General features: G+C 45.4%; 1 long non-coding RNA gene across 3 annotated transcripts in view; it reads left to right on the plus strand.

Moving 5' to 3' along the window:
* Nucleotides 1–8164: 8164 nt before the first annotated feature.
* Nucleotides 8165–23739, plus strand: part of LOC124991920 (uncharacterized) — a 34230-nt gene continuing 18655 nt past the window's right edge. For all 3 annotated transcript variants that reach the window (XR_007109978.1, XR_007109977.1, XR_007109979.1), the window contains exon 1: nucleotides 8165–8603. This is a non-coding gene — a long non-coding RNA (uncharacterized LOC124991920). The remainder of the gene's footprint in view (nucleotides 8604–23739) is intronic.

Here is a 23739-nt window from a genome sequence, read left to right on the forward strand (position 1 = left end):
AGTCGTAGGACACTGCAGCTTCTTACGAACAGCACTGTAAACAGCCGTATTAACTTTGGGTCCGCAAGGAGAGGGGCATTTCAAGAATGCCAGTGGCCCTTCCCACAATCTGCCCAGTTCTAATGAAAGGAAGTCCCAGCTACCATCCCACCAGGCCAAAGTCCAGTGTGAGCCCAGTGGATCTTGGAACGAGGCCACTCCTCCATCCTGTTTGCTACCAGTTGAGGTTCTGTGTGTGTCATTAAGCTCTCTTTCTGGCTCTCAGCCAGACTTCTCCTTTACTCTCTGACCCCATCCTTCCCAGGGCCTGGAACCCTAGCAACCAGTGCCTGGCTCCTCGCCCACCAAATGAACGGGGACAGCGGACCTGCCAGAAGCAGGTGGCAATTCTGCCGCCGTCTCGCCTGCCTCCTCGCAGTGACCTCCCGCGAGCCTGTCTCTTCCCGGCTTGACACCTCTTCTGTCCGGGGAGACAGCCAGTGTCTCTCCAGGGCTGTCCCCAGCTCCCCTCCCTGAGCCGAAAGGCCAAGGCGTCCTGGCTCCCTCCCCAGAGCGCCCTGCCCCGGGCTTCCTGCCTGGCCTGTTCCCCAAGTTCATGAGTTTGGTTTGTCACCTCTTCTCTGAGCTCGGAGGTCAGCCCCCACCCCTCCCTCTTGCCTTTGCTGGAGGGTCACACTCAGCAACTTCCTGCCCAGATGAGAAAAGACCTCCTGATGAACGTCCCCTTCCCCCGGGGCCCTGGAGCCACGATGGCCTCCGCCACAGACACCGTCCACTCCCGAGCTCTGGAGCGCTTGACCCGCGTGTAATTACAGCGTGACCTACCAGACAAGGAAATGTTTGTTTACGTGGGATCTCGGCCACCCCTCCCCCTGCCTGTCCCCAAGGAGACGTTGGGTACCACCAGTCCTCCCACGTCCATTGTGTGACTTTCCTCTGCGTTTCCGTCCTGTCCCCTCCCGACGGGCTGGCACGCCACGCCGGCGGTTAAAAGTGGATGGACTGGGTGTTCTGGGAGGACCTCGTGTGCAGGACGGTCACATTGGTGGCAGATATTCACTGAGCAATTACTACATGTCAGGCCCTGCGTTAGAAGGGACAGTGGACAGAGGTAAGCACGAGGTGGTCCCCGCTTTCATTTGGGGACAAATGTAAAATAACAATTGTGGTAGGGCTTAGGCAGAGGCAGAGGGTGGCACTTAGCAGGCAGCCCTGCCCTCAAGGCATATGGGACCGAGAAGATGTTGGGAAAGTCCCCGGGGACTCTTGCCTTGGTGGGTCCCTCTCTCATTAAGAAAAAATTCCAGTTTACAACTTCATTGATATAAATCCAGGTTGGATTCATCATTATATAGTCATTATTATAGTCACTTTTTCCTTTAGATTTAAAAAAAAAATTAATTTCTGCCCCTCTACGGGCCCCTAAAGGCATTGATGAATCCTTGGCACTGTGCCTAACGGATAAGTTGGCTCTGGAAAAGGCTGCCCCGGGGAAAAGAGAACTGAGATGAGAGCTGCAGAATAAACAGGAGTCGATTCAATGAACCGCACGTGGGGTGAGATCGAGGCAACAGACATAGCATATGCAAAGGCACTGTGGTAGAGGGAGCTAATGCTTTAACAGAGTCTCAGTGAGATGCAGTTCAGGGAGCAAGGGGGTCTGGATCAGGTGAGGCTCAAAAGTGAGACCATGAGTAGCTGAAATCAGTGACTGGTCTCAACAGGGGGTTGAATGACATCAGAGGGTGTCCCCAGGCAAAGCTGGCCAGAGGGCCAGAATGCCCCCAGACTTCTCTGCTAAATCTACTCAATGGAGTGGCAGTCAGTCTGGAAATGGTCAAGCGTGAGTGAGGCCCAGGTTGAGAAGGGATTGAGACACGGCTGCTGGTTTTGGAAAGGACAATATTTTCCCCAGACTCTGTCCTGTCCCCATCTGGGTTGGGTCCTGAGGCAGAGCTTAGCACGCGGGTTTACGGGAGTGTGTTCCCGGGGTCACACCTGTGAGGACACACAGGCAGGACCACACGGCTCCCTGGAGCTGGGCGGATGGCGCTTGTGCTGTCTCGCCGGAGGCTGGGCAGGAGGGTGCAGAGTCTCAGGCCAGCTGCTCTCTGGACAGGGCAGCCCCCATGGGACTTCATGCTGAGGACTGACCAGCCCCTTCCCTGGAGCCTGGGGTTCCATGAGTTCGGAAGCAGGCTGGAATCACAGAGGGTGACTTTCATCATTGTCTGGAAAGTTCTGGAAGCCTCCCCTCCACTCGGTCTGAAGGACTCAATGATTCTGAGTCTGGCTGGGCAAGGAATGGGCGTGATCCTGGGAAGTTCCCCAGGGAGGAGCCGGGTGGTGGCTCGGTGGTAGAGCCCTTGCCTGGCGTGTGTGGGGCACTGGGTTCGATTCTCAGCCCCACATGTAAATAAAATAGATGTCCATCAACAACTAAAAAAATATTTTAAAGAAAGAGTTCCCCAGGGACCAAAGACCTCTGTGAGCTGCTAGCCTCACTGGGGATGCCCCACTTCCAAACCGTCCAGGATTTCGGGAATCTTCCGACCAGAAGTCGGCTCAGCAGGTTCAGTCTCCTACGGTCCAGGCTGCATTGGGGCTGGTTTGCTTGTTTTTGTTTTGAAGATGAGCTGATAGCAGATGATTACCTTTCAGTTCCATGTGGCAGCGATTTATGGAACATTTTCCAGTTTGGGGTCTAGAAAGGTAAAAATTTTCTCTCAAGAAGAATATACTCTGGTGGGAAAAGCTGACATGGCCATTTACTCGTTTGTAAAAACGGAAGATCTGCTGTGTGGGCATCTGGGATGTGGCGAGCTCGAGACTCGAGGTGGCAGGGCGAGCCACCTCCCCCCACATCTGCTGGGATGACGGTAACAGGGAGAGAGGGGGAGAGAGCGGGAGAAAGGAAGGGAACACAAACTTGGTAAAGATGTAGAGAAACCGGAACCTGCATTCATTGCCGGTAAGAATGGAAGGTGGACATTTACATTCCATGGTAAATGGACCTCTGTGGGAAATGGTTTTTCTGTTCCTCAGAAAGCTGAACATAAAATGACCATATAATCCAACATCCCACTCCTTGATGTGCACCCCAAAGAACCGAGAGCAATAATCAAACAAATGCTTGTGCATGAATGTTCATAGCAGCACTATTCACAATAGCCAAAAGACAGAAACAACCAAAGTCCATCAGCGGAAGAACAGATAGACAAATTTCAGTATAGCCACATGGTGGAATATTACTTGGCTGTTAAGAAGGAACGGAGTTCTGATAACACACTGCAACCTTGAAAACATAACCCTAAGTGAAAGCAACCAGTCACAACAGTCACATATTGTATGATTCCATTTATAGGAGATGTTCTGAATAAGCAAATTCACAGAGACCAAAGTAAACATTGCCCCCGGGGGGCTAGAGAGGAGGGAAAGTGGAGAAACATCAAGAATCAACAGATTTTACTTTGCAGTGATTGAAATGTGTTGAACTAGGTAAAGGTTGTGGTTTCCCGGCATTGTGAATGTACTAAAAAAACAAAGTTGTACAGTTTAAATGATTAATTTTTTTGTTATGTGAATTTTATCTTTTTATATTATATATTTTAGTAAAATATATACTTATATATTAAAATGCACATATAAAAATATATGTGTTTTAGAGTACAAAGAAGTGCAGACTCTGGAGGAAAAGAATCACAGTAGGTGGGCTTCAGGACCAACTGGCAAGATGGCCAAGGACACGGAGGGCTTCACATTGAAAGTGAGAGTCGAGGCTACTTGTAAATTTTCTTTTTCCTATTTTTTTGTTTGGTTTGTTTTTTTGGTACCGGGGATTGAACTCAGGAGCTTGACCACTGAGCCATATCCCCAGCCCTTTTAAAAAATATTTCATTTAGAGACAGGGTCTCACTGAGTTGCTTAAGGCCTCACTAAGTGGCTGAGGCTGGCTTTGAACCCACGGATCCTCCAGCCTCAGCCTCCCTGAGCCGCTGGGATTACAGGCCTTTGCCACTGCACCGGCCTAAATTCCTTCAACATTGTGTTGACTTGTAGGCAGGGGGATGGGTTTGACCTGCTGGCCACCTGGACACCCCTGGGCCCAGAGGGACACAGGACATACAGGTGTTGAAATCTTTGGAGCTGGGAGTTATCAACCATCAGCTGGTTGCCTAGAGACACCTCCCTCCTACCTTAAGCCTCCTCACCAGTAAAATGGCACCGGGGTAATTCTAGAACCCAGGGCCCTGATGTGGGGGTGGAGAGGGGTGGGAGGGGCAGGTTCCGATGACATTTCAGAACGTGGAGAGTGACGGGGGCTTCTCGCCATCTGCACATCCCTCAGGCCAGAGCCACGCACGGGTCCAACAGTGGCAGAGTCTGATGCGGAGCCCGGTGGCACCCTGGGGACACACCAGAGGGTGTCAGGTTGGGTCGGGATTCAAGAATTTCCCCGAGTGTAAAGTCACTTGAAAGAAAAAGCAAAACCAAGAGATTTCCTCTCGGTCTTTCTCTGGGGAGGAGCCGCGATCCGCGATCCGCGATCCGCGATCCGCGTCTGCGCCCGGCTCTTTCGTCTTTGCGCATGTGGATTAGGTGGCCCGTGCGGGGGGCATCCATGTGGATTAGGTGGCCCGTGCGGGGGGCATCCATGTGGATTAGGTGGCCTGTGCGGGGGGCATCCTTGCCGAGCGCCCTGAGGGGTCGGGCGTGCCCACCACGGCTGCCAGAGGAACCTCCTCATGCTGCACCTGAAAGGGCCTCCCTCTTCGGCCTCCTCCGGCCCCGTCCCCGCTCCAGCCTAGGATGCGCTCCAAGGGAGCTTTCGCTTTGGGTTTGCTAAGACCCAGGGATCCCGGGAAGACACTAACCAGACATCAACCTGGACCCTCGCCCCGGACTCAGACAGACCACCCTCCTCCCCCAGGGTCCCCCAGAGCAGCCCCTGAGGGGGTCAGAGGTCACTGGAGGGAACCACAACCCCAGATCGCGCCCGGCAGTCACCTGCCCTCCCGCCTCTGCAGGCGCGTCCCAGGCCTGGATCTCCACCTCCTGACCGGTCCTGTCCGGCTCTCCTGCTCCCTCCCGGCCCTCCACCCTGCTCGGTTCCAGGTCCTTCCTCACCAAGGCTGGAAATACTCCGGTTTCCTCCGGAGAATCAGGGGCAGCGCTTCAGCCTGGCACTCTGGTGGCCTGCGACCAGGAAGCCACCAGATCTGGTTACCCAAAAGCTGCTGGTCCTTCCCGCTCCCTCTCTGTTCTGCACACCTGGTCTGCGCGCCGGGAGGGCCTGACAGTGGACGCAGGCTGCTCCCCGCAGGGCTGGGGGCGCCTCCTGGCCGGTGGGCCGAGGCCATCTTCCTCCGCCACCCATCAGCTCCTCGCCCTTCACAAATTCTAATTTTCCCTCCCTTCCTTGGTGGACTTGCAGAGGTCTGAGTCGCTAGCTGCCTCCGCCAGTGCCCTGGGCCTTCTGACACTTGCAGCCGGGGCCCTGATGGCCTGACCCCTGGACTGTGAGGCCGAGGTGGCCTCATTCCTTACCCATCTTCCGATGGACGTGGTCCTTCCCAAGGCCGGGCTCTTACAAGGTCGCTCACCAGCCTGTGTGAGTGAGGGAGGGGGAAGGCATGAGGGGAAGAGTGGACCTCTGGCCACTGCTGGCTGCCCCAGTTCTCGCTCCGCAGCCGGGATGGACCCTTCCACTCACAGAATTCTTGTTTAGCATTTGTGTACATTTATCCCAAAGTCCTCTCCAAAGGAGGGGTCCGGAGGGGTCCCAAGACCAACTGGGTTTGTTAAATGAAGTGTATTGTATTCTTTCCATATTTAGAAAGTAACTTTGGTTTTTTTTTTTTTTTTTTTTTTTGGTATGGGAAGTGAACTTGGGGGCACTCGACCCCTGAGCCACCTCCCCAGCCCATTTTATTTAGAGACAGAGTCTCCCTGAGTTACTTAGCGCCTTGCCCGTTGCTGAAGCTGGCTTTGAACCGGAGATCCTCCTGTCTCAGTCTCCCGAGCTGCTGGGATGACAGGTGCCTGGCTCAGGTTAGTTCTGTTTAACCCCAAATTTCCCTAACTCATGTGAGGATGGAAATTTTTGTTTCTCTCTGAGATGGTCTTCCAGGGTTTGAGAGCTTAATACAGACACTTTGTGTCCTTATTTATAAAACAGAATAACGCAATGCCTCAGGCTTTAAAAAATATGGAAAGTAGTATGGAGATTCCTCAGAAAACTGGGAATGGAACCACCATTGGACCCAGTTATCCCACTCTTCACTTTATACCCAAAGGACTTAAAATCAGCACACTACAGTGATATGGCCACATCAATGTTTAGGGTGATTCAATTCACAATAGAATCAACCTAGATGCCCTTTAACAGATGTAACAGATGAATGGATAAAGAAAATGTGATGTGTGTGTGTATGTTTTATATATATATATATATGTATATATATATATATATATATATACACATATATATAATTTATGTTTTTTAATATATATATATTTATGTTTTATATGTGTGTTTTATATATACATATAGTGGAATATTACTCAGCTTTAAAGAAGAATGAAATAAAATGTATAAGTGCATTCTACTGTCATATACAACTAATTAGAACAAATTTTTTTAAAAAAGGAATTCTCTTAACCAGTGCACTTGGATGTAGAGCTAGGCCATCTCTAGGATACAAGGTCGATCCATAAGTGTCCACTGGTAACACTGCCGTGCACAGATCCGGATGTGTTAAAAGGACACGGAAGCTCAGGTCGATATGTTCCCCCAGTCCCCTGAACACACCAGGGAGCAGGGCCGATGTCCTCCCTGAGCCAAAGGGACCTTCTCTGTGTGGATGAAAAGAAATGAACCCCAAACCCAACACGTACAGAGAGAAGCATGTCAACCCCGCAAGTCCTCGTCTTTAAACGAAGGGGAGCTACTAGGATCCTACAGGTGACTTCCTGCCTACAAACGGATTGTTCAACGAAGCAAAATTTTTCCTGAGGAGGCAGGGGCTCCTTTCACGGAAACATTTTATACATTTCAAAACTGTAAAGCTGATCCTATTATCTGATAAGTGCACCCATTGATTTCTCGGGTGTTTAAACCTCAGTATGATTGAAATGTTGGGAAAGCCCCCAGGTGACTGGGTACACATGCCCTCTTCTCCCTAAGGACCCAGTGCAGAGACTGGCTATGCACAGGTGCACCTTGCAAATAAGACTGCTGTACCTCAGAGTCCCTCTTAACCCAGTCGACAGGAAACTGCTTCTGGTCAGCCAGTGTCGGCCCTGAAGAGGAGGAGAGGCTTATGGGACATTGGCCTGGTTCTGGTTTTATGGCCTCAGTGCCTCCAGGGGAGTCCCTCCCCACTCTGAGCCTCAGTGGTCCCAATGGGGAGGAACAGAACACCCATTCTGGAAATTGCCCTCTTGTCTACACCCCTGCTACTACTACTAGCCTGAGGCAGTAGTAGTAGCAACTGACTTAGACTCAGAGTCCACACTCCTAACCATGGCACTACAAGACAGAACAAAAGCCATTTTTCACCCTCGGACTGACAAGAAGTCATGGGTGTGATGCTACGGGGTGCTGGCGAGGTCCCTGCCAGGCGTGTGTACCTGATTACCTGGGGAGCCCGCCGGGCCGGGCTGGGGGTGGGGGCTGTGGGCACCTTCAACTTATCTGTATTTATTTTGTCCTGCAAAAAAAAAAACCCTGCAGTACTTGGGTTCGTAACTCATTTGAAATAGAGAAAGTGCAGGAGTTCAGGGAAAGAGAACCCAGGGCAGCCAGAGATGGAGGCTTCCAGAGTCCAGAACTAAGTGGAATCCAGAACTGAGTGACCTCTGACCAGGGCCCCCGGGTTGCAGGAGCCGCCCGCCTGGGGTCTGGGGGCGGGGCACACGTACTTTCTGAGAACCCCTCTGTCCCAGACTCAGGGCCCCGTTCCTGGCCGTTTCCGGATGGACCCCGGGCGGGTCCTCCCTGTATACTGTCTGGGTGCCTTTGTGGCCATAAGGTCATAGCTGCAGGGAGGAGCCAGTTCTGCCCGGGGCTCTGCTCTGCCAGGGGCTGTTCCCCTGGAGCAGCTGTGGTAACAACATTTACTTTGTCTGGTGGCCAAGGGAGCGAAGGAGAGAGGGAGGGAGCCAGCACACACACGGGCCTACCCCGTCCCCAAATGTTTCCCACAAAATCTGGCACTCCTGGTTCTAATCAAAATACTGAACTTTTTGGAACAAATTAACATTCCGCAGCCTCGCGGGGAAGGGGGATCTCAGCCGAGACGACTTCAGTTCACAACCACAACAAAAATAGCTCCTCCTGGGGAAGACGCGTTCTGCTAACAAGGTCACTTTTATTTTGCTTCCCCTGCCATCTGGCTGAGTGGCACCAGGGGCTGGCTCTGGTACCAGCTGGTTCTGCAGCGAGGACGGAGCCGGGTGGCGCTGCAGAAGGCTTCAGTCTCCTGGCAAGGGAAGCCGCGCAAAGTTACCTTCAGACATCTCCAGAAAGTGCAGGGGCAGATGGAGCCCCCCGATTGGCCCAGCCTTGCGGGAGGTGTCGCCCCAGAGACAGCAACAAGCAGGTGGGGCTTGGAGAAGGAGGTGGCGGGGTGGGAGAGCTATCTTTACTTCGCAGAACATTCCAGAACCCAGCGCTGGCTCCCAGTGCTGGGAGTCTGAGTGACGGGAGGGGAACAAGCCTGGCTTTCGTTTTCTTCTTCTTCTTCTTCCTTTCCTCCCTCCCACTCCTCCTCCTTTCTCCTTCTATTAAGATTCAGCCTCTTTCAGGTCCTGGGGACCGTGGGGACATTCAGTGACCTGCCTCGCCCGCATGTCCCCATGTCTGTAGAATGGAAATCACTTATGCAGATCTTGGGCAGAGGTGGGGGAGGGGGAGAAGGAGGGCGGGTGTCGTGGCCTGGAGCACCTGACCGAGGTCCTCCGGAGAGAACACGCTGGAATGCTCAGCTTGGCATTAATCCTAAGAGGGCTTTCATGCCCAGAAACTTCTGCAGCCCTTTCCCGTGACACGGACGGCCCGGCTGGAGTTCTCCCTTTGTAAGGTGCCAGGCTGGGTCTTGGACGTTGGTGCTTGTTTTCTGCCCTAGAGATGATGCTTCTTGGACGCCAGTAATTTTGTCTTTTGAAGTAGGATGAAAAACCATGAGCGCGGACACAAAATATGGCTTACAACTCTAAGGAGTTGTCACATACTGAAACCATCTCTCTCCTGGCGGGAGTCCAAGGGGCCCCAGAATATCTCCGGGGGACCAGCGGGGAACAAAACACTTGACTCACACAGAGGAAGGAGTTTTCAAATGACAAGACACCTCCCCACTACTCTTAAGGAAAATAGGTTTATTGCACATCTTTTTCAGGATGTATTTATTATTCCAAAAAAAAAAGACAATTGAGGAGACGTAGACTTCCGGATGAGCTGAATCTGGTCTCCAGGGAGTTTGGAGAGAGGTGGCGAAGGGGTCTGGGATTCTGCAGCTGAGGCAGCGGGTGACGAGGGCGTCTTAGGTCCCCCCAAAGCAGATTGGAAACTTCGTCTCCTGTGCAGCAGGGTTGGGAGGCGGGGCTGAACGGGCTGCGGAAGTCACCAGGCTCCACCTGTGAACAGTCAATGCCAGTTGTGAAAGGGCTTGGGGCTGCCTGTTCCGCCCCTTGCTGGCCCGCTGTCACCTTATCTTGTCCCTCTGCTACGGGAGCATGTGGCACAAAGTCCTCCAGCAGATTCAGAGCCCTCACCTTGGACTTCCCAGCCTCCAGAACTGGGGAAGCCAATTCTTCGCCCTCCAGGGTGGGTCTGTGGTGCCTGAGAGCAGCACCTCTAGGAACTGCCTGCTGCCTCCAGTGCCCGCGGCCAGTACTCAACCAGTCTGGGTCATGCCTGGCAGCACGCTCGGCTCTGAGGACTCGGCAGAGCAGGAAAGAGCCCGAAGGCCCTTGCAGTGTAGATAGAGAAGGGAGTTCAACACACAGCCACTCGGAAGGGGTGGGATGGGCTGAGGGCAGAAACCGACACTCTTGGTAGAGAAACACAGGCCACTGTCACGTCTTGAAACAGGAAAGGATGCCGGTGGTTCCAGAATGTTCTTATTTAATGGATATAGGTTTTTGCCAGAGGATTAGAAACCTCTCTCTCTCTCTCTCTCTCTCTCTCTCTCTCTCTCTCTCTCTCTCTCCTTCTCCTCCTTCTCTCTCTCCCTCTCTGTGCTGGAATTGAAGCTAGCACCTCCCACATGCTAAGTAAGGACAGCATCCTCCAGCTACATCCACAACCTGGTTCCAGAATCTCCTATAGAAAAGACGTGTATTGATAGCTCGTCTTGAAGCTCAGTCGAAAATAGCACTTTCTACGAGGTTGAGGGAACGAGAATGGTCTACATGGCAGAACGAGAGGGAGAGGAACTGGAGATCTAGACGGTGGCTCAAGCCTACGCCAGGCCCCTTCTGGACCCGGTCAGTGGGACAGCCCTTGGCACATCGAGGAGAAAGGAGCCCCCTGCCATCGGGGAGGGTGGGGCACCAGGCGACAGGAGAGGCGTTCGAGGCTAAATCTGGAGGACAGAATTTCCACGGTGGGGTCTGGGTCACCTGCTTCCGGCTCTTCGCAGGGGCTGGTTGTCAGTGCAGAGGGTCTGGCGCAGACCTGTGGAATCAGGGGCTCTGAGCAGGACCTTGGAGTCTGCTTTGTGAGCAATGTCCCCAGGGATGACTCCATGCACGGGGTTTCCTGGTCCCCATTAGGTTCTGGACTTCATCCTACATGCAAAGGGAAGGCACGGAAGGGTCTGGAAGAGAGGATGCAGTGCATTTTCCAGATGATCTGCCTCTGGGGTTGGGATTGAGTGGGGTGGGATAAAGGGGAGGCCAGGGTGGAAGTCCACACTGGAAAGACCTGCTCCTTACTCCACTGCCTGGTCCCGGGGCATCCAGTCATCCGAGCCCCCAGGGACTGGCTGCACCCCAGAGAGACAGGCACTTTGACTCTGGCCCTCCGATTGTCCACCTTGGGCCTCAGATTGCCTGTTACCTTTTGAATGTCCTGGCCACTCACGGTCAGGGTAGCAGTTAGTTGTCCAAGGATTCACCACCTCCACCGTCTGCCCAGGAGGGTCCAGAGGTGTTGAGCCCTCTTGGGCTTCTCCAGCTTCTGTCTGGCCCCACAAGCCTGTGATCCGAGTTCTGCCGAGGGTGGGAATCTGATGAACCGTGTCGATCCAATTCGCCGTGCTGGGAGCAGGTGTACCCACGAGGGCTCCTGCAGAGGACCTGGGCAGAGCGGAGTCCAGCCACTCAGCGCTTCCCAATCAGAGGCTGTGCTCAGCGACTCCTGTTTCAGGCTGGCCTCCCTCTTTCAGGTAAATGACACATTTTTCAGTCTCTCTGTGTCTTGAAAGAGAGGCCGACAGAGAGAGAAGGTTGGGAATTACAATCAGAGTTTCCTGCCACAGAGCACACAAGATGAGAATTGATCTCAAACCCTCTTACCGTCATCTTTACTGAGTGCTGGAGAGACTTGCACATAATTCAGCAGAGGAAAACAGAATTCCGGTCACCAGCTGCATGTCAACAAAACACCCGAATGCTGTGGACTGCTGAAACAGAGAGAAGCAAGCCACAACACAGCCCAGCCTCCTCAGGCTCTAAAAATATCAAGCTCTTTGCTGAGGCTCGCATGATTTCGAGGTGTGATTTACATGCAATAAACTGCAAAAAAAAAAAAAAAAAAAATACACGATTTGATGCTTTGACAAATGTGCATATCCAGGTAACTGTCATAACCTTGATGGAGGTACGGATATTTCTAGCACCTGCTGAGATTTTGCAAGGCCCTGGAAGCCAGTCTCCCTTTCACATGTGACCTGTCACTGTCACTTTGCATCTTTATAATTTTCATATCATGGAATCATATAGGTGATACCGATTTTTGTGTCTAACTGCTTTTACTGCTTTTTGAGATTCACCCACGTTGTTCTAGTTATCAGTAGTTCATTCCCTTTTACTGCTGAGGTGCAGTCCAGAATTTATTCTTCCATTAACCTGTGGGTGGACATTTGGGCTGTTTCTAGGGTTTGCATATTATGACTCAAGCTGCTGTGCTTCTTTGTGTATGAGTCTTTGTGTTTTCCTTTCTCTTGGGCAAAGATCTAAGAGTAGCTGGGTTGTCTGGTAGGAGTATATATATGTGTGTATGTGTGTGTGTGTGTGTGTGTGTGTGTGTGTTATAAGAAACTGTCAGACATTTTTCCAAAGTGGATGCATGATGTTTACATTTCCACTGAGACTAGACAAGAGTTCCAGTTGCTCCCATCCAGGATGGTACAGGGGATGGTGAGTCTCTCTGAGTTTAGCCATTTGAAACTGTGTGTGCCGGTAGCTCGTGTGGTTATCACTTGCATTTCCTTGATAACTATTATAGTTTGGATTTGGAAATCCAAAAAAAGTTTTATCCAAACTGGTGTTGCCAGCTTGGTTTCCAGCCCCTGGTGCTTTAAAAGGTGGGGCCTAGTCAGAGGTCATGGGAGGTCATTGTAGGTGTGTCTTCAAATGGAATCTTGGGACCCTGGTCTCTTCCTATTTTTTTGCTTTCTGACCACTATGAGATGAGCAGCCTGCTCATCCATATGCTCCTACTATATTGTACTGCCTTGTCACAGGCCCAGAAACAATGGAGCCATCTGATCATGGACTGGAACTTGCAAAACAGAGAGCCAGAATAAACCTTTCCTCTTTTTAAGTTGATTATCTCAACTATTTTGTTGCAGTAATGGGAAACTGACTTACACAATGGCTATTTTTTTTTTTTTTTTGGCATGTTTTCATGTGCTTATTGAGCATTCATGTTTTCTTTTGGGAATGTCTTTTTATATTTTTTAATTATTAAAATTAGGTTGTCACATGATTCAGGCAGAGAAGTTATTTAAGATTCTGGCTATAAGCACTTAGACACATATCTTTTTTCTGAGTCATGGTTTTTTTTCATTTTTAAACAATGTCCTTCATGAAAACAAGTTTTACGTTATGATAAAGTCCCGCATATCAACTTTTTATTTTATGGTCTCTGACTTTTAAGTTTTATCCTAGAAATTCTTGCCTGCCCAATATCAGATTTTCTTCTATTTTCTTCTAGAAGTTTAATAGTTTTAACTTTCATGTGTAAGTCTATGATCCACTTCTGGGTAATTTTTGTGTATGGTATATTGCAAGATTTGGTGTTCATTTTTTCTCATATAGATATTCAGTTATTCTGCCACCCTTTGTAGAATAACTTTCTTTCCTCATTGAATTACCTGATCCCTTTGTCAAAAATAAATCAGCCATTTTCCTGAAGATATATTTCTAAACTCTTTTTCATGTCCCATTGATCTTTCTTTCAAACAAATTTGGGGGTCTATTTAATTTTTTTAATCTATCTTTGTAAACAGTACTACACTGCCAGATAAGTTCTCCAACTTTGTCCTTTTTAAAAATTTTTCTTCTCAAATCTGGGTATTACATTTTCACATAAATTTTAGAATCAGCTTGCCAATTTCTATAAAACACCATGCTGGAATTTTGGTTGGGGTCATGTTGAATATATTCTATTGATCTATTTGGGGAGAATCAACATCTTAACTATTGTGTTAGTTTTCCTTTGCTGTGACCAAAATACTCAGCCAGAACAACTTAGCAGAGGAAAAGTTTACTTTGGCTCAGGGGTCCAGATAATTCCATTTCTCTGGGAGCATGGTGAGGCAGAACATATGGCAGAAGGGAGTGGTGAAGGAAAGCAGCTCACCTCAGGGTAGCTGGGAAGCAAAGAGTTGAGAGAGTGGAAGGAGCTAGGAACAAATTATATAATTCCCAAGGCATGTCTCCAGTGAATCACTTCCTCCAGTCACGTCACACCTACCTACGGTCACCATCCAGTAATCCATTCAAATGGATTAGCCCATGAATTAGGTTAGAGCTCTCATAATCTGATCGTTCACCTCCAGCATTAACACAGAACTTTGGGGGAACACCTCATATTCAAACCATAACAACGATTTAATTCTTCCCATCCATGAACATGGTATATCATATCATTCATTTTAGTCTTTAAAACTTTCTTTCAGTACAATTTCAAGTTTTCATAGTACAGGTTTTGTTAAATTTATTTGATGTTTTGGGGTACTGTAAGTGGAATTGTATATTTTATTTCCACTTGCAGCTGTTTGTTGATCCCTCCCCCTGTCTTTCTCCCTTTTCTTTCTCAGTAATCTCTTTCTTCCTGTCACAGCCTGATATTAAATAGTTCTTGTGCTTGACACTACTTATATCCAGGGTTTGAATACATCCCAGCTGTTGGTGTAGTCAAGGTTTGGCATTGATATTACCTTACAATTTGCCTCTTAGTTTAGAATTTACAGTTATTTTTGGCATAGTTCTCAGATCATCAAACTATCTCCTTCTATCACTCTCCTCCTTTTTCACTGCTTCCCGAATCACCTCCTTCATGAAGGCAGGAAGAGATATGACAGGTTTTCTGATATCTTTTCAACACTAACTCTCCCTTTGCTCACCACCACATTGATTACCATTATAAAATTGTTCAAAATGAAAAAAATTACATTATTTAAATGCTTTATATCTGTATTAGTCACCTAGGCTGCTATAACACAGTCCCACAAGCTGAGTGACTTGAAACAGAAATTTATTCTTTACAGCTCTGGGGGCCACAAGTCTAAAATCAAGATCCTGGAAGGCTTGCTCCTTCTGACACTAGATGTCTTCTCCCAGCTTCTAGCAGGTCCTGGAACTCTCTGACATATCAACTTTTGCCTTCATCTTCCTGTGGTGTTCTCCCTCTGTGTGTCTGTGCTTCTTTTCTTGCAAAGACACCAGTCACATTGGATTAAGGGTCCACAAACTCCAGGATGAGCTCACTTTAGCTCATTGCCTCTGTACAACCCTATTTCCAAATAAAATCACAGTCTCAGATACAGGGAACTAGGACTTCAGCATCTTTCATGGTGGTGGGGAGACAATTCAACCCACAAGAATGCCTTAACTCTTTCTTCATCTCAAATGTTTTTTCTCATTTTATTCTCTTAAAGAATTATTGGAGGACCTAGTTCAAAGTTTCACCTTCTTGATTACTTTTTCTGAACACTCCAAGAGAAATGAGTCTCCTCTTCGTCATTATAGCATTTTTGCATTTTTATTAAAGAATCAATCGCACTTTGTGCAACCTGAGGGTGGAAGCCCCCTTATTCTTCTGGAAATAGAGCTCAGACTTGCTCTGCAGAGTTACTATTCCCTCTGTGGGCATTTCAGGCACATATTCAAAAGCAATTTTTAGTCTATTGTTTTGTTGAAAAATGAAAAAGATGAAGAAGCTTTGGGGATTCCATATTATTGAGTTTTCTTTTTTCCTACTTTTAATTTAATTTATTTTAATTAGAGCTTTATGGTAGTTGGATTCATCCCAACAAACTCATATACGCATGGAAATTTACTTTAGTTTATGATCCCCCTTTTCCCTCCCCCTTTTCTATCCTGCCCTTCCCCTCCGCTACTCCTTCCTCAACTCTACTAGAGTTCCCTTTGCTCATCTATTAATTTGTATTTGATTGGTTCTTTATGTAATCTTATCCTTCCCTCTTCCTTTCCTTTATTTTACTCTAGCTTCCACATATGAGAGAAAAATACAACTTTTGAGTTTCTGAAGTTGAATAATTTCACTAAGCATGATTTCTCCATTTCCATCCATTTACTGGCAAATGCTACAATTTCATTCTTTTTGATGACTCAGTAGAACTCCATTATGTGTGTGTGTGTTTGTGTATATATATATATATATATATATATATAATTTCTATATATATGCATAATTTATATATATGCATAATTTATTAATCCATTCATCTATTGATAGGCATCCATAATTTTACTATTATGAATTATGCTGTTATAAATATCAATGTGGCTGTATCACTGTAGTATGTCAGTTTTGGATCTTTTGGGAAAATACCCATGTGTGGAATAGCTTGGTCATATGATGGTTCCATCCCTAATTTTTTGAGGACTCTCCAAACTGCTTTCCAGAGTGGTTGTACTAGTCTGCAGTCCCACCAACAATATACAAGTGTACCTTTATCCCCACAACCTCACCAGCATTTATTGTTTGTATTCTTGGTCCTTGCCACTCTGACTGGAGTAAGAGGGAATCGTAGGGTAGTCCAGCATTTCCCTGATTGCTAGAAATATTGAACATTTTTCATGTATTTATTGGTCTTTTGTGTTTCTTCTCTTGAGAAGTTTCTCTTGAGTTCTATTGCCTGCTTATTGATTGGGTTGTTTCTTTGGTGCTGTTTTTGAGTTCTTTGTATATTCTGAATATTAATCCCCTGTTGGTGGAGTAACTAGCTAAGATTTTTCTCCCATTCTGTAGGCTCTCTCTTAATGCATTTAATAAATTCCTTAGCTGAGCAGACAGTTTTTAGCTTAATGGGATCCCACTTATTTTACTTCTTGCGCATTGGGGGTCTTGTTAAGAATTTGGTGTCAGCACCTATATGACGCAATGTCGACCCTCTGTTTTCTTCTCGCAGTTATACAGTTTCTGTTCTAATTTCTAAGTCTTTGATCCATTTTGATTTGAGTTTTGTGCTGGGTGAAAGAGAGGTGTCTAACTTCATTTTTCTACATATAGCTATCCAGTCTTCCCAGCACCATTTGTTGAAAAGGCTGTCTTTTCTCCAGGATACATTTTTAGCAACTTTGTCAAATATCAGATGACTATAGGTTTGTGGGTTTGTCTCTGTGTCTTCTATTCTATTCCTTTGGTCTTCATGACCTCCTTTGGTCTGTTTTGGTGCCGATATCATGCTATTTTTGTTACTAGAGCTCTGTAGCATAATTTCAGATCAGGTATTGTGATACCTACTGCTTCACTTTCCTTGTTTAGTATTGCTTTGGCTATTCTGGGTCTCTTATTCTTCCAAATGAATTTAGGAATTATTTTTTTCTAGTTTTGTGAAGAATGTATTTGGCATTTTGAGGGGGATTGCCTTGAATTTCTATATTGCTTTTGCTAGTATGACCATTTTAGCAATATCAATTCTGCCATCCAAGAATAAGGGAGGCCTTTCCATCTTCTAAGGTCTTCTTTAATTTCTTTCTTCAGAGTTATATAATTTTCATTGTGGAACTCTTTTGTCTCCTTGATTAGAATAATTCCCAAATATTTTATTTTGTTCTTTTGAGGTGATTATGAATGGGATGGTTTTCCTGATTTCTTCCTTGACTGAATCACTGTTGGAGTATAGAAAAACTATTGATGTATGGGTGTTGATCTTGTATCCTGCTACTTTGCTAAATTTGTTTATAAACTCTAGAAGTCTTTCTGGTGGAGTTTTTGTTTTTGTTTTTTTTTGATCTTCTAGATACAGGATCATCTAGTCAGCAAACAGAGATAATCTGACTTCTTTTCCTATTTGTATCTCTTTTATTTCCTTTGCTTACCTGATTGCTCTGGGTTTTGAGGACTAGATTGAATAGGAGTGGTGAGAATGGACAGCCTGGTCTTTTCCTAAATTCAGTTGAAATGCTTTTATTTTTTTCTCCATTTGTATGATGTTGGCTTTGGGTTTGTTATCAATGATCTTTATGATGTTGCAATAAGTTCCTTGGATCCCTAGCTCCTCCGGTGTTTTTAATATGAATGAATAATGGATTTTATCCAAGGCCTTTTCGGCATCTATTGAGATGATCCTGTGATTTTTGTTGTTATTGTTTAAGTGATGAATCACATTTATTGATCTGAATATATAGCACCAACCTTGTACCCCTGGAGTGAACCCCACTTGATCATGGTGTATTGTCTGCTGGATGTGTTTTTGAATGCTGTTTGCTGATACTTAGGATTTTTACATCTATGTTCATGAGGAATATTTGTCTATAGTTTTCTTTCCTTGATGTGTCTTTGTCTGATTTTGCTATCAGGGTTATACTAGCTTCCTTAAAAAGTATTTGGGAATGTTCCCTTTCTTTCACTTTCCTGGAATAACTTGAGAAAGATGGGTGTTAGTTCTTCTGTAGAGGTCTGGTAGAAGTGAGTCAAGAATCTATCAGGTTCAGGACTTTTCTTTTTTGGCAGGCTTTTAATTACTATTTCAATTTCATTACTTGGTATTGATTTGTTTAGGATTTCTTTATCTTCCTGGTTCAATTTGGGTAGATCATATGTGTATTCAAATTTGTTCATGTTTTCAATATTTTCCAGTGTATTGGAGTATACATTTTCAAAATAGGATCTAACAATCCTCTGGATTTCAGAGGGTTCTGTGGTGATATCTCCCTTTTCATCTCTGATCTTATTGGTTTGCTTCTTCTCACTCTTTCTTTTGGTTAGTTTGGCTAAGAGTTTGTCAATTTTATTTATCTGTTCAAAGAACCAACTCTTCATTACATTGATTTTGTGTATTATTCTCTTATTCTCAGTTTCATTGATTTCAGCTCTGATCTTATTTTCTTTCTTCTACTGATTTGAGGTTAGTTTGTCTTCCTCTAAAGCCTTGAGGTTGAGCAGAAGCTTATTTGTTTGTGATCTAATTTTTTAAGGTGGGCACTCAGTGCTATAAATTTGCTTCTCAGAACTGCTTTCACACTGCTCCAGAGGTGTTGATAGGTTGTGTCTTCATTCTCGTTCATTTCTAAGAATTTCTTGATTTCTATTCTCATTTCCTCTTTGAACCACTCTTCATTTAAGAGGGTATTGTTCCATCTCCATGAGTTTATATATGATTTCTATTCTTTTTCTTGCTGTTGATTTCTAGTTTCATTCCATTATGATCTGATAGGATACATGGGATTAGATCAATTTTTAAATACTTGCTAAAATTTGCTTTGTGGTCTAGAATATGATCTGTTTTTTTTTAATTTAGAGCATACTTCATTAGTTTCTGTAATCAAACCCATGTAGATAAGACCTTACATATTTAATACAGTGCATTACCCCTGTACAAATGGAAAAAATCAAGTTCAATGTTTCTAGACCGTATAACCATTAATTTCTGTACAATGCCAACTCAACTTGGGATACTTTTTCCAAAGTTGATAGCACAGTTAAAGTTTCAAAAAAAATATGTATATGGAATATAATCTATTTTGGAAAAAGTTCTGTGCATTGCTGAGAAGGTAAATTCAACTGTTTTGGAGTGGAATCTTCTATAGAATGTGCATTAGGTCCATTTGATTTATAGTGTTGTTTAGGTTGGTGATATCTGTGTTGAATTTTTGTTTTGATGACCTGTCTGTTGGTGGCAAGGGTGTATTGAAATCTTCCAGTATTATTAGTTGGGGGTCTATGTGGAATTTAAAATCATGGAGTATTCTTTCCATATAATTGAGTGTGTTGACATTTGGGGCATAACTATTTATTATGGTTATATCTTCTTGTTGGATTGTTCCCTTAACCGGGACATAATATCTTTCTTTGTCTCTTCTGATTAATTTTCGCTGGAAATCTACTTTGTCAGATATGAGAATAGCTAGTCTTGTTTGTTTTCTTGGACCATGTGCCTGGAATATTTTTTACTATCCTTTATTTTCAGTCTGTGGGTGTCTTTTCCTATAGGATGGGTCTCTTGTAAACAGCGTAGAGTTGGATTTTGTTTTTTAATCCATTCTGCTAATCTGTGTCTTTTAACTTGTTTTATTAGACACTAATATTCAGCATTAATATGGATATATGCTTGTGGTTTACTACCATTTTGCTTTTTTGCTATTTTTTATCCTGTCTTGACTCTCATTTAGTGGATTATTCTTCTGTTGAACTTCCTCTGTTTGTGGGCTTTGGGAATTCTTTTTCATTCCTCTGTGTGAAGTTTATCTTTGAGTATTCATTGTAGTGCTGGTTTGGTGCTCATGAATTCTTTTAATTTCTTTTTCTCATGGAATGTTTTTATTTCTCCTGGAATTCGAAGCTGAGTTTGGCTGGCCATAGTAACCTTGGCTGACAGTTGTTTTCTTTTAGGGTTTGGAATATCTCATTCTAGATACTCCTTGATTTTAGGATCTGAGCAGAGAAATCAGAAGTGAACCTCATTGGTTTGCCTCTACATGTGACTTATTGCTTGTCTTTTGCAGTTTTTAATATTCTTTCCTTATTTTCTACATTAGGCATTTTGATTATGATATATCTCAGCGAGCTTCTCATTTGACTGGGTCTATTTGGGGGTCCTGCAGGACCCTTGTGTGTGGCTGTCTATCTCATTTCTGATATGTGAGAAGTTTTCTGTAACTATCTCATTGAAAATGTTCTTTATGCCTTTAGTTTGTATCTTCTATCCCAATGATTTTGATCTTTTAAAGTTGTCTCAGAGTGCTTGTATATTCTGGTCATGTTTTATAATTTTTGCCCTTTACTACCTTCTGTGAATTCCAGATCATATGACCTGTCTTCAGTGCCTAAAGTTCTGTCTTCAAGGCTAGGGTTTTATTCTCTACATCATCTAGCCCGTTATGGATGCCTTCAAGTGAGTTTGTAATTGGATTGATCTTGTCTTTCCTTTCTAGGAGTTCTGCTTGATTTCTTTTCACAACTTCTATTTCTTTATTAAAGGGGTCTTTCATCTCCTATAATTGCCTCAATTCTTTCCTTAGATCTTCTTTTCATTCATTGAACATTTTGGTAATCGGTTTGTTATAATCTTTCTCTGGGGTTTTATCTCCCTCACGATCAATGGGTAACTTTGTTGGGGGATTGTGTTTCTGGGGGGAGATCTGTTCACTCATGTTTGCAGAGGTCTTGGTTTTGCACATCAGTTGAAGTGGATTCCTCTACGTCTTTTCTAGGACACAGTCTTCAGTTGCTAAAATGTCCTAGACTGTTTGGGATCCCCTTGTAGGTGTGGTGTCCACAGCCTTTGTATTATTTCTTTCTGTTTCTGCTATAGAAATGGTAGTCCACAGGTGGGACCTAAAGACCCATCTCTAGCTGTAACTTCTTGAGGCCTGGTCATTAGTTGGGGTGATTATGGTTTCTATTCTTTGTATTAAGGTATAACTGAGGATTTAATGGCATTCATTTGTGTGTGAGGGGGGCAAGGTGTGCTATCTTTTGGTTGAGTTCAGCAGCAGAGTTTCTATCCCCTGAACTTAGAGTGTTCCTGTAGATCTTCAGTACTTCACAGATGAGGGGGAAACACATAATAGCAACAATCAATGCTAGCAATAGACAGTCCTGAACTACATACTCTATTCCTTCTACACTGTTAATTACCATAGAACCTCACCAATGGTATGGTCAGCAATGGCCATCAGCACAAACAAAAGGGACTGTGTATTGTGTCTGGCATTAAGTCAAACAAAGGTGTCAACTGTGGCATCCACTGCAGTAATAATTGCAACAGCATTAATGGTGGGTGCAGGCATTACGTAAACCAATCAGTGCTAAAAGATGGTAAGAGTACAGTTAATTAAGAGGAAAGAAAATGTGAAAGGAAGGTAGGAAAGAGTTTACCGTTTCAAAAAGTGTATAGAGAATGCAAAAGAGATGTAAGATGGGATGGTTATAAGGAAGGAGGAGAAAAAATAGGGAAAAAAGGGAAAGTGAGAGAGAGAACAATAGAATTTGGACGCTAGCGGAATAGACAAAAAGAGAAACAATACAAAACAAAACCAAAGTGTACTAATCAGAAACCCTAATCCTCAGAAGGCGAGGCAAGGGAACATTTTTTTAAATGCTACAAATGAGGAAAAAAAAGGAACAAATATCTATGGAGATGTTCCATGAACCAATTAGCACACACGCAAAACCGAAAACAAAAGAAAAAAGGAAGAAAAAAATAAATAATAATAAAAGAAAAAAAAGATTTTTAATGAAAAATTAAGGAGCCATTTCCCCTGAGGTGGTCAAAATACTCTACGACACTATATGTTCACTGTCTGTGCCCGACTCTCTTTCTTGCCGTTTCTTTTTGAGCTATATACTGAGCTTGAGGCCAAGGGCCGGGGGTTGTTAAACCCTTGCTCTTTTTATATTGCTGACCAAGTTGCCAGTTGGAGTTTAAACTTTCCCAGTTTCCCTTCTCCCCAGCAAGAGGTGGGATGGAACAGGGAGTTTTGTCTGTGCACTCCCAGGGTGCAGCTGCTGCGGGGTCTAGGATGGACTTCCCACAGGGGGAGCCTGGGTCTAATCAGGCCTCAGGGGCTTTGCTGGGTGGCGACTGCTCTGGGGAGATTAGATCACCCCTAGGGGCTGGCAGTTGCCAATCTCTGCTGAGAGTCTGGACCTCAGGAGTCTTCCTGGGATTCTACTCATGGGGTGAGGGAGCCAATCCTTCACCCCTCTGCTGCTCACCAGGCTTCCTGGGCTTAGTCCCTGAGTGTATTCACACCCACCTGCTCAGATTCCCAGCCCGCTTCAGCTGGTCACATGAGCTGCCAGACTCAAAGGAGGAAATGAGCCAGGCTCCCCTTCACTTCTCTGACTTGACTCCTGCTGGGTTAAGTATTCTCTGTGCCCGTTGTGATTTTGTTCTGCTAGGGACACCCTTCCCCGTGCAGCAGGCCCCTGCCAGGACTCTGTAGCCATGTTTGCTCAGGTCTCCAGGCTCCTGCAGCAGAGCCTCCAGGGAGGCCACCCCAAGATGGCTGCCCCTCGGCTCTCTCTGGCCAGTTGGGAAACACGGAGTGCTTTTCATGCACCTTTGCACAGTGAGCCTCCGGAGCAGCTAAGGTAGGCTGCTCTTCTGATCTCAGGGTTTTCCGTACTGAATCTGTCCGTTGTGTTTCTCTGCGTCTTCCCTCCCTCTATGCTGAACCAGCACTGCGGGGCTCCAATGTTGTCTCTTTTCTTTATTTAATGTCCCCAAATTTCTGAGTCTCTAAGACACTCTGTCTGTCCCATATTGAGTTTTAGTGACATCCCTCTTTCACCCACCCCACAGAAAATCAGTCTTCCTACCGCTCAAATCCTGGTTCCGGGAGCCACAAGGGATGCGGCCTTCCTCAAGTCCGCCATCTTGAATCTCCATCTTAGCTTTCCACTTTAGGAATTTTGCCATTAAGAACTCCTTTGAACCTTGCATCTTATAGAAGAAAAAGTAGGTCCAGAGCTTCAACATGTCGGCTTCCTCAACAGGACTCCAATAGCACAAGAAATAAAAGCAAGAATTAATAACTGGGATAGATTCAAACTAAAAAGCTTTCTCTCAGCAAAGGAAACTATCAGCAATGCGAAGAAAGAGCCTACAGAGTGGGAGAAAATCTTTGCCAATCATACTTCAGATAGAGCACTAATCTCCAGAATCTATAAAGAACTCAAAAAACTCTACACCAAGAATGCAAATAATCCAATCAACAAATGGGCTAAGGAAATGAATAGACACTTCACAGAAGAAGATCTACAAGCAATCAACAAACATATGGAAAAATGTTCAACATCTCTAGTAATAAGAGAAATGCAAATCAAAACCACCCTAAGATTCCATCTCACCCCAATTAGAATGGCGATTATCAAGAATACAAGCAACAACAGGTGTTGGCGAGGATGTGGGGAGAAAGGTACACTCATACATTGCTGGTGGGGCTGCAAATTAGTGCAGCCACTCTGGAAAGCAGTATGGAGACTCCTTAGAAAACTTGGAATGGAACCACCATTTGACTAGCTATCCCACTCCTTGGCCTATACCCAAAGGATTTAAAATCAGCATATTACAGAGGTACAGCCACATCAAT

Source organism: Sciurus carolinensis, chromosome 8 (assembly GCF_902686445.1).
Source record: "Sciurus carolinensis chromosome 8, mSciCar1.2, whole genome shotgun sequence".
Lineage (NCBI taxonomy): Eukaryota > Metazoa > Chordata > Mammalia > Rodentia > Sciuridae > Sciurus > Sciurus carolinensis.